Source organism: Triticum aestivum, chromosome 2D (genome assembly GCF_018294505.1).
Source record: "Triticum aestivum cultivar Chinese Spring chromosome 2D, IWGSC CS RefSeq v2.1, whole genome shotgun sequence".
Taxonomy (NCBI): domain Eukaryota; kingdom Viridiplantae; phylum Streptophyta; class Magnoliopsida; order Poales; family Poaceae; genus Triticum; species Triticum aestivum.
Genome location: NC_057799.1, coordinates 472872070 through 472887684, shown reverse-complemented (window position 1 = coordinate 472887684; position 15615 = coordinate 472872070).

Here is a 15615-nt window from a genome sequence, read left to right as displayed (position 1 = left end):
CTTGAGTATATTCGGAGTCGGAGTGGTAACTTCTTTCAGAGTGATGGTCAGAGTCGGAGCCGGATACCCATTCACCAACATGAGCTTGATGTCTTCTTTTTTGTGTAGCTCCTAGATGACTTGTCCTTCCTCTCTGAATCCTTGCTTCTCCGAGAGGGTCTTCGTTCATAACGATCATCTCTACTCCTCCTCTCTCTTGGTGGTGATTCTTCTCTCCTATTTCTTCTCTTGGGAGAATCTTATCTTCTTTTGTAGGGAGCCATACACTCATTGGAATAGTGTCCGGGTCTTCCACAATTGTAGCATTTACGCTCACGATTAAAAGATCTTTTGTCATTGTAGGACCTTGACTTGAAACTTCTTTCCTTGCTTCTACTCTTATAGAACTTGTTGAAGTTTTTCACCATCAGGCTCAATTCTTCATTGAAGGTTTGTTTCTCACTTGATGATGTGGGAGCTTCACATGAGGCTTTGTAAGCACCACTTGACTTGTTGTGGAGCTCTTCCTTATCCTTGAGTGACATCTCATGAGCAACAATTCTTCCAATGACTTCCGTTGGCTTGAGATCTTTGTAGTTGGGCATCATTTGGATCAATGTGCACACGGTATCATATTTTCCATCCAAGGCTCTTAGGATCTTCTTGATGATGAATCTATCGGTCATCTCTTCACTTCCTAAGCCGGCAATCTCATTTGTGATGAGAGCAAGCCTAGAGTACATTTCTGAAGGAAATATGTCCTAGAGGCAATAATAAAGTTATTATTTATTTCCTTATATCATGATAAATGTTTATTATTCATGCTAGAATTGTATTAACCGGAAACGTAATACTTGTGTGAATACATAGACAAATAGAGTGTCACTAGTATGCCTCTACATGACTAGCTCGTTAATCAAAGATGGTTAAGTTTCCTAGCCATTGACATGAGTTGTCATTTGATTAACGGGATCACCTCATTAGAAGAATGACGTGATTGACTTGACCAATTCCGTTAGCTTAGCACTTGATCGTTTAGTATGTTGCTATTGCTTTCTTCATGACTTATACATGTTCCTATGACTATGAGATTATGCAACTCCCATTTACCGGAGGAACACTTTGTGTGCTACCAAACGTCATAACGTAACTGGGTGATTATAAAGGTGCTCTACAGGTGTCTCCGAAGGTACTTGTTGGGTTGGCGTATTTCGAGATTAGGATTTGTCACTCCGATTGTCGGAGAGGTATCTCTGGGCCCACTCGGTAATGCACATCACTATAAGCCATGCAAGCATTGCAACTAATGAGTTAGTTGCGGGATGATGTATTACGGAACGAGTAAAGAGACTTGCCGGTAATGAGATTGAACTAGGTTTTGAGATACCTACGATCGAATCTCGGGCAAGTAACATACCGATGACAAAGGGAACAACGTATGTTGTTATGCGGTCTGACCGACAAAGATCTTCGTAGAATATGTAGGAGCCAATATGGGCATCCAGGTCCTGCTATTGGTTATTGACCAGAGAGGTATCTCAGTCATGTCTACATAGTTCTCGAACCCATAGGGTCCGCACGCTTAACATTCGTTGACGATATTGTACTATGAGTTATGTATGTTGGTGACCGAATGTTGTTCGGAGTTTTGGATGAGATCACAGATATGACGAGGAACTCCGGAATGGTCCGGAAGTAAAGATTGATATGTGGATAGTAGTGTTTGATCTCCGGAAAGGTTTCGGAATCCATCGGAAGGGGTTCCGGATGTTTCCCGAAATGTTTGGGCACGAGAACACTTTATCTGGGCCAAAGGGGAAAGCCCACGAGGTTTTTGGAAAGCGCAAAAGGAAGTTTTGCGGAGTCCAGGGGCCAGACGCCAGGGTCCCTGGCGTCTGGGTCTAGACGCCGGGAACCCTGGCGTCTGGCCCTGGAGTCCGAGAAGGACTCTTGCCTTTCGGGTGAAACCGACTTTGTGGAGGCTTTTACTCCAAGTTTCAACCCCAAGGCTCAACATATAAATAGAGGGGTAGGGGTAGCACCCAAGACAGATCAAGAAACACCAAGCCGTGTGCCGGCAACCCCGTCCCCTCTAGTTTATCCTCCGTCATAGTTTTCGTAGTGCTTAGGCGAAGCCCTGTGGAGATTGTTCTTCACCAACACCGTCACCACGCCGTCGTGCTGCCGGAACTCATCTACTACTTCACCCCTCTTGCTGGATCGAGAAGGCGGGGACGTCATCGAGCTGAACGTGTGCATAACTCGGAGGTGTCGTGCTTTCGGTTCTTGGATCGGTCGGATCGTGAAGACGTACGACTACATCAACTGCGTTGATATAACGCTTCCGCTTACGGTCTACGAGGGTACGTAGACAACACTCTCCCCTCTCGTTGCTATGCATCACCATGATCTTGCGTGTCCGTAGGAATTTTTTTGAAATTACTATGTTCCCCAACAGTGGTATTAGAGCCTGGTTTTATGCGTAGATGTCATATGCACGAGTAGAACACAAGTGAGTTGTGGGCGATATAAGTCATACTGCTTATCAGCATGTCATACTTTGGTTCGGCGGTATTGTTGGATGAAGCGGCCTGGACCGACATTACGCGTACGCTTACGCGAGACTTGTTCTACCGACGTGCTTTGCACACAGGTGGCTGGCGGGTGTCAGTTTCTCCAACTTTAGTTGAACCGAGTGTGGCTACGCCCGGTCCTTGCGAAGGTTAAAACAGCACCAACTTGACAAACTATCGTTGTGGTTTCAATGCGTAGGTAAGAACGGTTCTTGCTAAGCCCGTAGCAGCCACGTAAAATTTGCAACAACAAAGTAGAGGACGTCTAACTTGTTTTTGCAGGGCATGTTGTGATGTGATATTGTCAAGGCATGATGCTATATTTTATTGTATGAGATGATCATGTTTTGTAACCGAGTTATCGGCAACTGGCAGGAGCCATATGGTTGTCGCTTTATTGTATGCAATGCAATCTCCCTGTAATGCTTTACTTTATCACTAAGCGGTAGCGATAGTCGTAGAAGCATAAGATTGGCGAGACAACAACGATGCTACGATGAAGATCAAGGTGTCGCGCCGGTGACGATGGTAATCAGGACGGTGCTTCAGAGATGGAGATCACAAGCACAAGATGATGATGGCCATATCATATCACTTATATTGATTGCATGTGATGTTTATCTTTTATGCATCTTATCTTGCTTTGATTGACGGTAGCATTATAAGATGATCTCTCACTAAATTTCAAGATAAAGGTGTTCTTCCTGAGTTTGCACCATTGCCAAAGTTCGTCGTGCCCAGACACCATGTGATGGTCGGGTGTGATAAGCTCTACGTCCATCTACAACGGGTGCAAGCCAGCTTTGCACATGCAGAATACTCAGGTTAAACTTGACGAGCCTAGCATATGCAGATATGGCCTCGAAACACTGAGACCGAAAGGTCGAGCGTGAATCATATAGTAGATATGATCAACATAGTGATGTTCACCATTGAAAGCTACTCCATTTCACGTGATGATCGGTTATGGTTTAGTTGATTTGGATCACGTGATCACTTAGAGGATTAGAGGGATGTCTATCTAAGTGGGAGTTCTTAAGTAATATGATTAATTGAACTTGAATTTATCATGAACTTAGTACCTGATAGTATCTTGCTTGTCTATGCTGATTGTAGATAGATGGCCCGTGCTGTTGTTCCGTTGACTTTTAATGCGTTCCTTGAGAAAGCAAAGTTGAAAGATGATGGTAGCAATTACACGGTCTGGGTCCGTAACTTGAGGATTATCCTCATTGCTGCACAGAAGAATTACGTACTGGAAGCACCGCTAGGTGCCAAACCTGCTGCAGGAGCAACACCAGATGTTATGAACGTCTGGCAGAGCAAAGCTGATGACTACTCGATAGTTCAGTGTGCCATGCTTTACGGCTTAGAACCGGGTCTTCAACGACGTTTTGAACGTCATGGAGCATATGAGATGTTCCAGGAGTTGAAGTTAATATTTCAAGCAAATGCCCGGATTGAGAGATATGAAGTCTCTAATAAGTTCTACAGCTGTAAGATGGAGGAGAATAGTTCTGTCAGTGAGCATATACTCAAAATGTCTGGGTATAATAATCACTTGATTCAACTGGGAGTTAATCTTTCGGATGATAGCGTCATTGACAGAATTCTTCAATCACTGCCACCAAGCTACAAGAGCTTCGTGATGAACTATAACATGCAATGGATGGATAAGACGATTCCCGAGCTCTTCGCAATGCTAAAAGCTGCGGAGGTAGAAATCAAGAAAAACATCAAGTGTTGATGGTTGACAAGACCACTAGTTTCAAGAGAAAGGGCAAAGGGAAGAAGGGGAACTTCAAGAAGAACAGCAAGCAAGTTGCTGCTCAAGTGAAGAAGCCCAAGTCTAGTCCTAAGCCTGAAACTAAGTGCTTCTACTGCAAAGGGACTGGTCACTGGAAGCGGAACTACCCCAAGTGATTGGCGGATAAGAAGGATGGCAAAGTGAACATAAGTATATTTGATATACATGTTCTTGATGTGTACTTTACTAGTGTTTATAGCAACCCCTCAGTATTTGATACTAGTTCAGTTGCTAAGAGTAGTAACTCGAAACAGGAGTTGCAGAATAAACAGAGACTAGTTAAGGGTGAAGTGATGATGTGTGTTGGAAGTGGTTCCAAGATTGATATGATCATCATCGCACACTCCCTATACTTTCGGGATTAGTGTTGAACCTAAATAAGTGTTATTTGGTGTTTGCGTTGAGCATGAATATGATTTGATCATGTTTATTGCAATACGGTTATTCATTTAAGTTAGAGAACAATTGCTGTTCTGTTTACATGAATAAAACCTTCTATGGTCATAAACACCAACAAAAATGGTTTGTTGGATCTCGATCGTAGTGATACAGATATTCATAATATTGAAGCCAAAAGATGCAAAGTTAATAATGATAGAGCAACTTATTTGTGGCACTGCCGTTTAAGTCATATTGGTGTAAAGTGCATGACGAAACTCCATGCTGATGGGCTTTTGGAATCACTTGATGCTTGCGAACCATGCCTTATGGGCAAGATGACTAAGACTCCGTTCTCCGGAACAAAGGAGCGAGCAACTGACTTACTGGAAATAATACATACTGATGTATACAATCCGATGAGTGTTGAGGCTCACAACAAGTATCATTATTTTCTGACCTTCACAGATGATTTGGGCAGATATGAGTATATCGACTTGATAAAACACGAGTCTGAAACATTTGAAAAGTTCAAAGAATTTCAGAGTGAAGTGGAGAATCATCGTAAACAAGAAAATAAAAGTTTCTACGATATGATCGCAGAGGAAAAATATTTGAGTTACGAGTTTGGCCTTCAATTAAAACAATGTGGAATAGTTTCACAAACTCATGCCACCTGGAACACCACAGCATAATGGTGTGTCCGAACGTCATAACCGTACTTTATTGGATATAGTGCAATCTATGATGTTTCTTACCGATTTACCACTATCGTTTTGGGGTTATGCATTGGAGACAGCTGCATTCACGTTAAAAGGGCAGCATCTAAATCCGTTGAGACGACACCATATGAACTGTGGTTTGGCAAGAAACCAAAGTTCTCATTTCTTAAAGTTTGGGGTTGCGATGCTTATGTGAAAAAGTTTCATCCTGATAAGCTCAAGCCCAAATCGAAAAAGTGCGTCTTCATAGGATACCCAAAAGTTACTGTTGGGTGCACCTTCTATCACAGATCCGAAGGCAAGATATTCGTTGCAAAGAATGGATCCTTTCTAGAGAAGGAGTTTCTCTCGAAAGAAGTGAGTGGGAGGAAAGTAGAACTTGATGAGGTAACTGTACCTGCTCCCTTATTGGAAAGTAGTTCATCACAGAAATCTGTTCCTGTGACTCCTACACCAATTAGTGAGGAAGCTAATGATGATGATCATGTAACTTCAGATCAAGTTACTACCGAACCTCGTAGGTCAACCAGAGTGAGATCCGCACCAGAGTGGTACGGTAGTCCTATTCTGGAGGTCATGTTACTTGACCATGATGAACCTACGAACTATGAGGAAGCGATGATGAGCCCAGATTCCGCGAAATGGTTTGAGGCCATGAAATCTGAGATGGGATCCATGTATGAGAACAAAGTATGGACTTTGATTGACTTGCCCAAATGATCGGCGAGCCATTGAGATTAAATGGATCTTCAAGAGGAAGACGGACGCTGATAGTAGTGTTACTATCTACAAAGCTAGAATTGTCGCAAAAGGTTTTCGACAAGTTCAAGGTGTTGACTACGATGAGAGTTTCTTACTCGTATCTATGCTTAAGTCTGTCCGAATCATGTTAGCAATTGCCGCATTTTATGAAATCTGGCAAATGGATAAACAAAACTGCATTCCTTAATGGATTTATTAAAGAAGAGTTGTATATGATGCAACCAGAAGGTTTTGTCGATCCTAAAGGTGTTAACAAAATGTGCAAGCTCCAGTGATCCATCTATGGACTGGTTCAAGCATCTCGGAGTTGGAATATACGCTTTGATGAGTTGATCAAAGCATATAGTTTTATACAGACTTGCGGTGAAGCCTGTATTTACAAGAAAGTGAGTGGGAGCACTACAACATTTCTGATAAGTATATGTGAATGACATATTGTTGATCGGAAATAATGTAGAATTATTCTGCAAAGCATAAAGGAGTGTTTGAAAGGAGTTTTTCAAAGAAAGACCTCGGTGAAGCTGCGTACATATTGAGCATCAAGATCTATAGAGATAGACCAAAACACTTGATAAGTTTTTTCAATGAGTACATACCTTGACAAGATTTTGAAGTAGTTCAAAATGGAACAGTCAAAGAAAGAGTTCTTGCCTGTGTTACAAGGTGTGAAATTGAGTAAGACTCAAAGCCCTACCACGGTTGAAGATAGAAAGAGAATGAAAGTCATTCCCTATGCCTCAGCCATAGGTTCTATAAAGTATGCCATGCTGTGTACCAAATCTATTGTATACCCTACACTGATTTTGGCAAGGGAGTACAATAGTGATCTAGGAGTAGATCACTGGATAGCGGTCAAAATTATCCTTAGTGGAATAAGGATATATTTCTCGATTATGGAGGTGACAAAAAGGTTCATCGTAAAGGGTTACGTCGATGCAAATTTTGATACTGATCCAGATAACTATAAGTCTCAATCTGGATACATATTGAAAGTGGGAGCAATTAGCTAGAGTAGCTCCGTGCAGAGCATTGTTGACATAGAAATTTGCAAAATACATACGGATCTGAATGTGGCAGAACCGTTGACTAAACTTCTCTCACAGGCAAAACATGATCACGCCTTAGTACTCTTTGGGTGTTAATCACATAGGGATGTGCACTAGATTATTGACTCTAGTAAACCCTTTGGGTGTTGGTCACATGACGATGTGAACTATGGGTGTTAATCACATGGTGATGTGAACTATTGATGTTAAATCGCATGGCGATGTGATCTAGATTATTGACTCTAGTGCAAGTGGGAGACTGAAGGAAATATGCCCTAGAGGCAATAATAAAGTTATTATGTATTTCCTTATATCAAGATAAATGTTTATTATTCATGCTAGAATTGTATTAACCGGAAACGTAATACTTGTGTGAATACATAGACAAACAGAGTGTCACTAGTATGCCTCTACTTGACAAGCTCGTTAATCAAAGATGGTTAAGTTTCCTATCCATTGACATGAGTTGTCATTTGATTAATGGGATCACATCATTAGGAGAATGATGTGATTGACTTGACCCATTCCGTTAGCTTAGCACTTGATCGTTTAGTATGTTGCTATTGCCTTCTTCATGACTTATACATGTTCTTATGACTATGAGATTATGCAACTCCCGTTTACCAGAGGAACACTTTGTGTGCTACCAAACGTCACAACATAACTGGGTGATTATAAAGGTGCTCTACAGGTGTCTCCGAAGGTACTTGTTGGGTTGGCATATTTCGAGATTAGGATTTGTCACTCCGATTGTCAGAGAGGTATCTCTGGGCCCACTCGGTAATGCACATCACTATAAGCCTTGCAAGCATTGCAACTTATGAGTTAGTTGCGGGATGATGTATTACGGAACGAGTAACGAGACTTGCCGGTAACGAGATTGAACTAGGTATTGAGATACCTACGATCGAATCTCGGGCAAGTAACATACCGATGACAAAGGGAACAACGTATGTTGTTATGCGGTCTGATCGATAAAGATCTTCGTAGAATATGTAGGAGCCAATATGGGCATCCAGGTCCCGCTATTGGTTATTGACCAGAGAGGTGTCTCGGTCATGTCTACATAGTTCTTGAACCCGTAGGGTCCGCACGCTTAACGTTCGTTGACGATATAGTACTATGAGTTATGTATGTTGGTGACCGAATGTTGTTCGGAGTTTTGGATGAGATCACAGATATGACGAGGAACTCCAGAATGGTCCGGAAGTAAAGATTGATATGTGGATAGTAGTGTTTGATCTTCGGAAAGGTTCCGAAATCCATCGGAAGGGGTTCCGGATGTTTCCCGAAATGTTTGGGCACGAGAACACTTTATCTGGGCCAAAGGGGAAAGCCCACGAGGTTTTTGGAAAGCGCAAAAGGAAGTTTTGCGGAGTCCAGGGTCCAGACGCCGGGAACCCTGGCGTCTGGCCCTGGAGTCCGAGAAGGACTCTTGCCTTTCGGGTGAAACCAACTTTGTGGAGGCTTTTACTCCAAGATTCGACCCCAAGGCTCAACATATAAATAGAGGGGTAGGGCTAGCACCGAAGACAGATCAAGAAACACCAAGCCGTGTGCCGGCAACCCCGTCCCCTCTAGTTTATCCTGCGTCATAGTTTTCGTAGTGCTTAGGCGAAGCCCTGTGGAGATTGTTCTTCACCAACACCGTCACCACGCCGTCGTGCTGCCGGAACTCATCTACTACTTCGCCCCTCTTGCTGGATCAAGAAGGCGGGGACGTCATCGAGCTGAACGTGTGCAGAACTCGGAGGTGCCGTGCTTTAGGTACTTGGATCGGTCGGATCGTGAAGACGTATGACTACATCAACCGCGTTGATATAACGCTTCAGCTTACGGTCTACGAGGGCACGTAGACATCTCTCTCCCCTCTCGTTGCTATGCATCACCATGATCTTGCGTGTGCGTAGGAAATTTTTTGTAATTACTACATTCCCCAACAATTTCAACGACACCTTCACCATCCTTTATTTTGAACTTGTCAAGTTGACTTTGAAGCACATCCAATTTGGATTCCTTGACGGAGTTGGTACCTTCGTGCATATCAATCAAAGTATCCCAAATTTCCTTTGCATTCTCAAGATGGCTGATTTTGTTGAATTCTTCGGGGCACAATCCGTTGAAGAGAATATCACAAGCTTGAGCATTGTATTGCAGCATCTTCAACTCTTCTGCGGTAGCTTCACGGTTCGGTTCTCTCCCATCAAAGAATTCACCTTGCAAACCAATACACACAATAGCCCAAACGGCGGGGTTATGTCCAAGAATATGCATTTTCATCTTATGCTTCCAACTAGCAAAATTAGTACCATCAAAGTAAGGACCTCTACAGTGGTAATTTCCCTCGCTAGATGCCATACTCTCCTAGGTTGTGAAACCAAGGCTATGACCACCAAAAGCTTTGGAAATGAAAGCAAATGGAGACCAAAGCTCTGATACCACTTGTAGGATCGAAAGTATGTCTAGAGGGGGGTGATTAGACTACTTGACCAAATAAAAATCTAGCCTTTTCCCAATTTTAATTCTTGGCAGATTTTAGCAATTTGGCACAAGTCAAGCAATCAACCTACACATGCAATTCTAAGAGTATAGCAGCGGAATATAAAACAATTGCACATGAAGGTAAAGGGAGGAGTGATGTCTACTACGCAACCTTCTTCTTGTAGACGTTGTTGGGCCTCCAAGTGCAGAGGTTTGTAGGACAGTAGCAAATTTCCCTCAAGTGGATGACCTAAGGTTTATCAATCCATGGGAGGCGTAGGATGAAGATGGTCTCTCAAGCAACCCTGCAACCAAATAACAAAGAGTCTCTTGTGTCCCCAACACACCCAATACAATGGTAAATTGTATAGGTGCACTAGTTCGGTGAAGAGATGGTGATACAAGTGCAATATGGATGGTAGATACACTACAAAAAAAAGACACATCCGTGACATTTTGGGCCGAACCAAAAAAATTTCTGTCATACATATGACACTTCTATGACGATAATTGTGACAAAACCCGGTATCATCATAGATGTGGTGGGCTCCTACTTCTATGACAAAAAATCATGACAGAAAATGGGCTTTTCGTCCTGGGTGGGCCGGAGACGCAGCTGCATGACATTCTTTGGGCCGTCCATGACGGAAAAAACCGTGGTAGAAGCGAGGGCGAGGAAAATTTCGGGGAGTTCCCGGTTACGGTGGGAGGTCGGGGCCGAGCGATGCGCGTTTCTCTCGTACACGTACGCGCGTGTGTGCGAGGCGTTGGCTCTAACTGAACCCGAGCGAGGCCTTAGGCTCTAACTGAACCCGAGCGATTGCACTGCAGGCTACGCGTTACTGAACCCGAGCGATCGATCGATGGCTGTTAACTGAACCCGATCGAGCGATTCCTTCGCTACTTCTTCTAACTGAAGCCGACCGATGCTGCCTCTGGATGAACAGTGAGCGTTGCTGGGGGGTTTGGATGAACAGTTCCCGATGGGGGTGGATGAACAGGACCCCGTGGTGTTGCCTCTGGATGAACAGGACCCCGATCGATCGAGCCGGTTGGGGCTGGATGAACAGGACCCGGTGAAGGGCAGGATGAACAGGACCACCCCGTGGAGGGCAGAATGAACAGTAGACGGTGGAGGGCTGTATGAACAGTAGCCCGTGGAGGGGTGGTTGAACAGGAGCTCGTGGAGAGGGCTGGTTGAACAGTAGCCGGTGGAGTAGCGCGTGGTGGAGGCTGGATGAACAAGAGCCCGTGGATGAACAGTCGCAGGTGGAGGCTGGAGGAGGTCGACGGTGGATGAACAGTAGCCCGTGGACGCTGGAGGGGGTCGACGGTGGAGATGAACAGTATCCCGTGGAGTCCCGTTTTGCGGTACGCCACACCCCTCCCGATGAACAGGACCCCCGTTTCGACCGTAGCGCTCCAACACAAGTCCGTTTCCTCCGTTTTGCGGTACGCCACACCCCTCCCGATCAACAGGACCCCCGTTTCGACCGTAGGAGGTCCGTTTCCTCCGTTTTGCGGTACGCCAGACCCCTCCCGATGAACAAGATCCCGTTTCAAACGTGGCCGGTCGAACACAAGGCCGTTTCCTCCGTTCTGCGGTACGCCAGGCCTCGTTTCCATCGGCTGTTCCGTCCAAGCCCTCCCGATGAACATGACGACGCATTCCGTTCCGACCCAGCCGGTTGGCTCCCACGCGTTCCGTTGCCTCCCGATGAACACGACGCATTCCGTTGCCTCCCCATGAACACGACGCATTCCGTTGCCTCCCATGAACACGACGACGACGCTGTTTCTCCGTTCCGACCCAGCCATGTACACGAGCCCTGGCCGTACGTATGCGCGAGTAGGCGTTCGAGACCCCGCCCGTATGTACACATATGTGGCCGTATTTTCTTTCTTGCACCCTGGCCGCTGTACGTACGTGTACATGCTGCGTGCGCGCCTCTACTACGGCACGTACGCGCCTCTACTACGACACGTGCGTGCCTCTACATCCACCAGTATATATGTACGTACACGTTCGCGACCAGAATGACAACGCTACGTATGCTTCGACCAGGTGGGTCCCGACTGTCAGGCACTTCCTTGCCTGCGAAGATGTAGCTGGTGGGTCCCAGCAGTCAGGGGGGCGAATCGTTTTTTTTGCCCGGACGCAGTTCCTTGCGTGCGATGATGTAGCTGGTGGGTCCCAGCAATCAGGGGCAAACATTTTTTGCGAAATACGGTGGCCCGTCCGGTGGGTCCCAGCTGTCACGTGGAGGAATAATTATTTTGCACGTAATAAGGAGGCACTTCCTTGCTGCGGCCGTGGACCCAGCTGTCAGCCTCTCCACGTACAGTCCATGTCCGATGGAAGCCGTTCCTTGACCACGTTGACCACGCCGCGCCGAGAGCACCAGGGCGGTGGACGACGGCGAGGCCTAGGAAGGGGACGACGCGGAGCCGGGGAAGACACGACAGTGGATGCCCACGCGTAGAGGAGTACGAGGGTTCACTGGTTCGCTGCGGTGTGAGGCTGCCGTCGCCGCAGAATAACAGGGGGTGTGGGTGAGTAGAGGGATGGCCTGGCCAGCGGTGGGAGTAGTAGGGGGCGGTGAGGCCTCCGCCGCATCGCAGCCGGCCACGGGAGGCAGGAGCACGAGGCACGACCGGCGCTGGTTTGGGCGGCTGGAGCAAGAAGACCAGAGGTTGAAGAAGCACTACGGCCGTTGGATGGACATCGTACGGTCACTGGAGCTAGAATCGTGCATATTGACTAAGTTGACAAAGCCCTCCGTCCCCGTCAACTTAGTAGGCCCACAAGTCAGCCTGCCACTATACTGGGTCCCAGCTAACAGGGGGAGTATTCATTTTTTTGTGCGTAATAAGGAGGCACTTCCTTGCGTGCGAAGATATAGCTGGTGGGTCCGAGCTGTCAGCGGCGGTAACGTTTTTTTCGCGAAATACAGAGGCCCTTTCGGTGGGTCCCTGATGTCAGGTGGAGGAATCATTATTTTGCGCGTAATAAGGAGGCATTTCCTTGCGTGCGGCCGTGGACCCAGCTGTCGGCCTCTCCACGTACAGTCCACTTCAGATGCATGTCGGTCGTTGACCATGTTGACCAGGCCGCGCCGAGAGCACCAGGGCGGTGGACGACGGCGAGGCCTAGGAAGGGAACGACACGGAGGCAGGGAAGACTCGGCAGTTGTTTCCCACGCGGAGGGGAGTACGACTGTACGAGGGTTTACTGGTTCGTCTGCCGTCGCCGGAGAATAACAGCAGGTGTGGGTGAGTAGAGGGATGGCTAGGCCAGCGATGGGAGTACGGTGGGGCGGTGAGGCCTGCGCGGCAGCACAGCCGGCCGCGGGGAGGAGGGAGCAGGCAGTCCCGCCGGCGCTTGTTTGAGCGGCTGGAGCAGGAAGAGCAGAGATTGAAGAAGCACGACGGCCGTTCGATGGACATCCAACAGTCACTGCTTGTGCGTCAACCTTTTTTTAGGAAAGCCTCAAATCTGTGGAAAACAGCATACAACCCATCTGCCATTATTTCTAATAATTTACAGCCCATTTGCTAATTCTTAAGGTTTTTTGGAGCCCATATTCTTTTTGTTAGCATTACAGCCCATATTGTGGCCACGGTTAAAAAATTATACGAAATTTTGCATATTTCGGTGCGGTCCGAACTGTTTTTAATCCCGAAATTTCGACTCACATTCAAACTGATTTTAAAAATAAATGTATATCAATATAAAATCCAACAAATTCTCCACGCATAAAAATTAATGTAATTTAAAATCTCGAAATGAAAAAAAGATATTTGAAACTAATTGCCGGTTTGATGTGTTTTAAAAATGTACAGCCCATTTCTCATTACTGATAGGCCATTTTCTCGGCCAGCCGAATGAAGCTCTCCTCGTCTTGAAAGATTTGCAGCCCAACAGGCCTGACAACGCGACTTACTTGGCAAATCACAAAAAAACTGGGCTGTGGCCGTGGACCCAGCTGTCAGCCTCTCCACGTACAGTACTCTTCCGATGGAAGTCGGTCGTTGACCACATTGACCACGCCGCGCCGAGAGCACCAAGGCGGTGGACGACGGCGAGGCCTAGGAAGGGGACGACGCGGAGCCGGGGAAGACGCGGCAGTGGATGCCCACGCGGAGAGGAGTACGAGGGTTCACTGGTTCGGCTGCGGCGTGAGGCTGCCGTCGCCGCAGAATAACAGGGGGTGTGGGTGAGTAGAGGGATACCCTGGGCCAGCGGTGGGAGTAGTAGGGGGCGGTGAGGCCTCCGCGGCATCACAGCCGGCCACGAGAGGCAGGAGCACGCGGCACGACCGGCGCTGCTTTGGGCGGCTGGAGCAAGAAGACCAGAGGTTGAAGAAGCACTATGGCCGTTGGATGGACATCGTACGGTCACTGGAGCTAGAATCGTTCATATTGACTAAGTTGACAAAGCCCTCCGTCCTCGTCAACTTAGTAGGCCCACAAGTCAGCCACCCACTATGGTGGGTCCCAGCTAGCAGGGGGTATTCATTTTTTGGTGCGTAATAAGGAGGCACTTCCTTGCGTGCGAAGATATAGCTGGTGGGTCCGACCTGTCAGCGGGGGGAACGTTTTTTTCGCGAAATACAGAAGCCCTTCCCACGTACAGTGCACGTACAGTGCGTAATAAGGAGGAACTTTCCTTGCGTGCGACCATGGACCTCGTGGGTCCCAGCCGTCAGGCTCTCCACGTACAGTCCTCTTCCGATGACTCTCGTATGTTGACCACGCCGCGCCGAGCGCACCGAGGCGGTGGACGACGGCGAGGCCCCAGACTGGAACGACCCGGAGATGGGGAAGACGCGGCAGTGGAGTCGCAGACGGAGAGGAGTGGGAAACTTGACTGGTTCGGGTGCGGGGTGGGCCTACACTCGGCAGAGAATAACAGGAGGTGCGGAGTGGAGGGATGGCCTGGCCGTCGGCGGGGTAGCGTTTCGCTGAGGAGCGCAAAACAACGCCGCTGGACGCCGAAGGCTGGAGCAGGCGGTTCCGGCAGCGCTGGGGGAAGAAGACGAGAGATTGAAGAAGAATGCCGGCCGTTGGATGTAAATCCAACGCCTTCTTAGGCTTCGACCTACTGGCCCACATGTCAGCCAGTCCATTTGTTTTTTAGTCCATTTGGTGGGCTGGGTGAAACAATGATGTAGCATCTATGCAGCCCGTTTAAATCCCATTTGCATTTTTCTCGAAATCCGCGGACTTGCTGGGCTGGGTGAAAATATCATGTTGGGCTAGACGGAGAAATGTTATAAAAACATAAACACATGATTGCACGTCAGTAAAATCTTTGCAAGCTTATGTACGCAATCACTAGGAGTTAACTTGCCAAGTTATATATAAACAATTATTATTATTATTTTGTAAGAACTTTCAACTTACGAAATAAAATATCATTTTAATTTGATGAGTTAATAGTACGTGGGGTATTATTATTTTTTAGGCTAGACGTGGGACAGTTGAGTTGGTTCTAGGGGAAAGTACTGGGAGAAAACTCAGTTTACATCGAAAAAGAAAGTGGGAGAAAATTCAGAGACCTGCTGGGTCCACCTGAGGAGGGGAATATGTTGGGAGGAAGGAGATTCAAAGCACGGCAGCCGAGTGAACTAGTTTTTTTACGGACAAGTGAACTAGTTTACATACATAAGCAAATAGCCACTAAAAAAGCAATCAGGTTAATGGGTTCTTAAAAGAAATATTTCGGACAAAACAGATAATTACGACACATAGGCTAATGCATGAAACACTCAGATGATAAAGGTGCTTATAAACAGATAAAGTACAACATCTAGACCTTCCTGGCACGCTTGATCATGACGCTGCGGCTGTCCGTGTACTCGTCG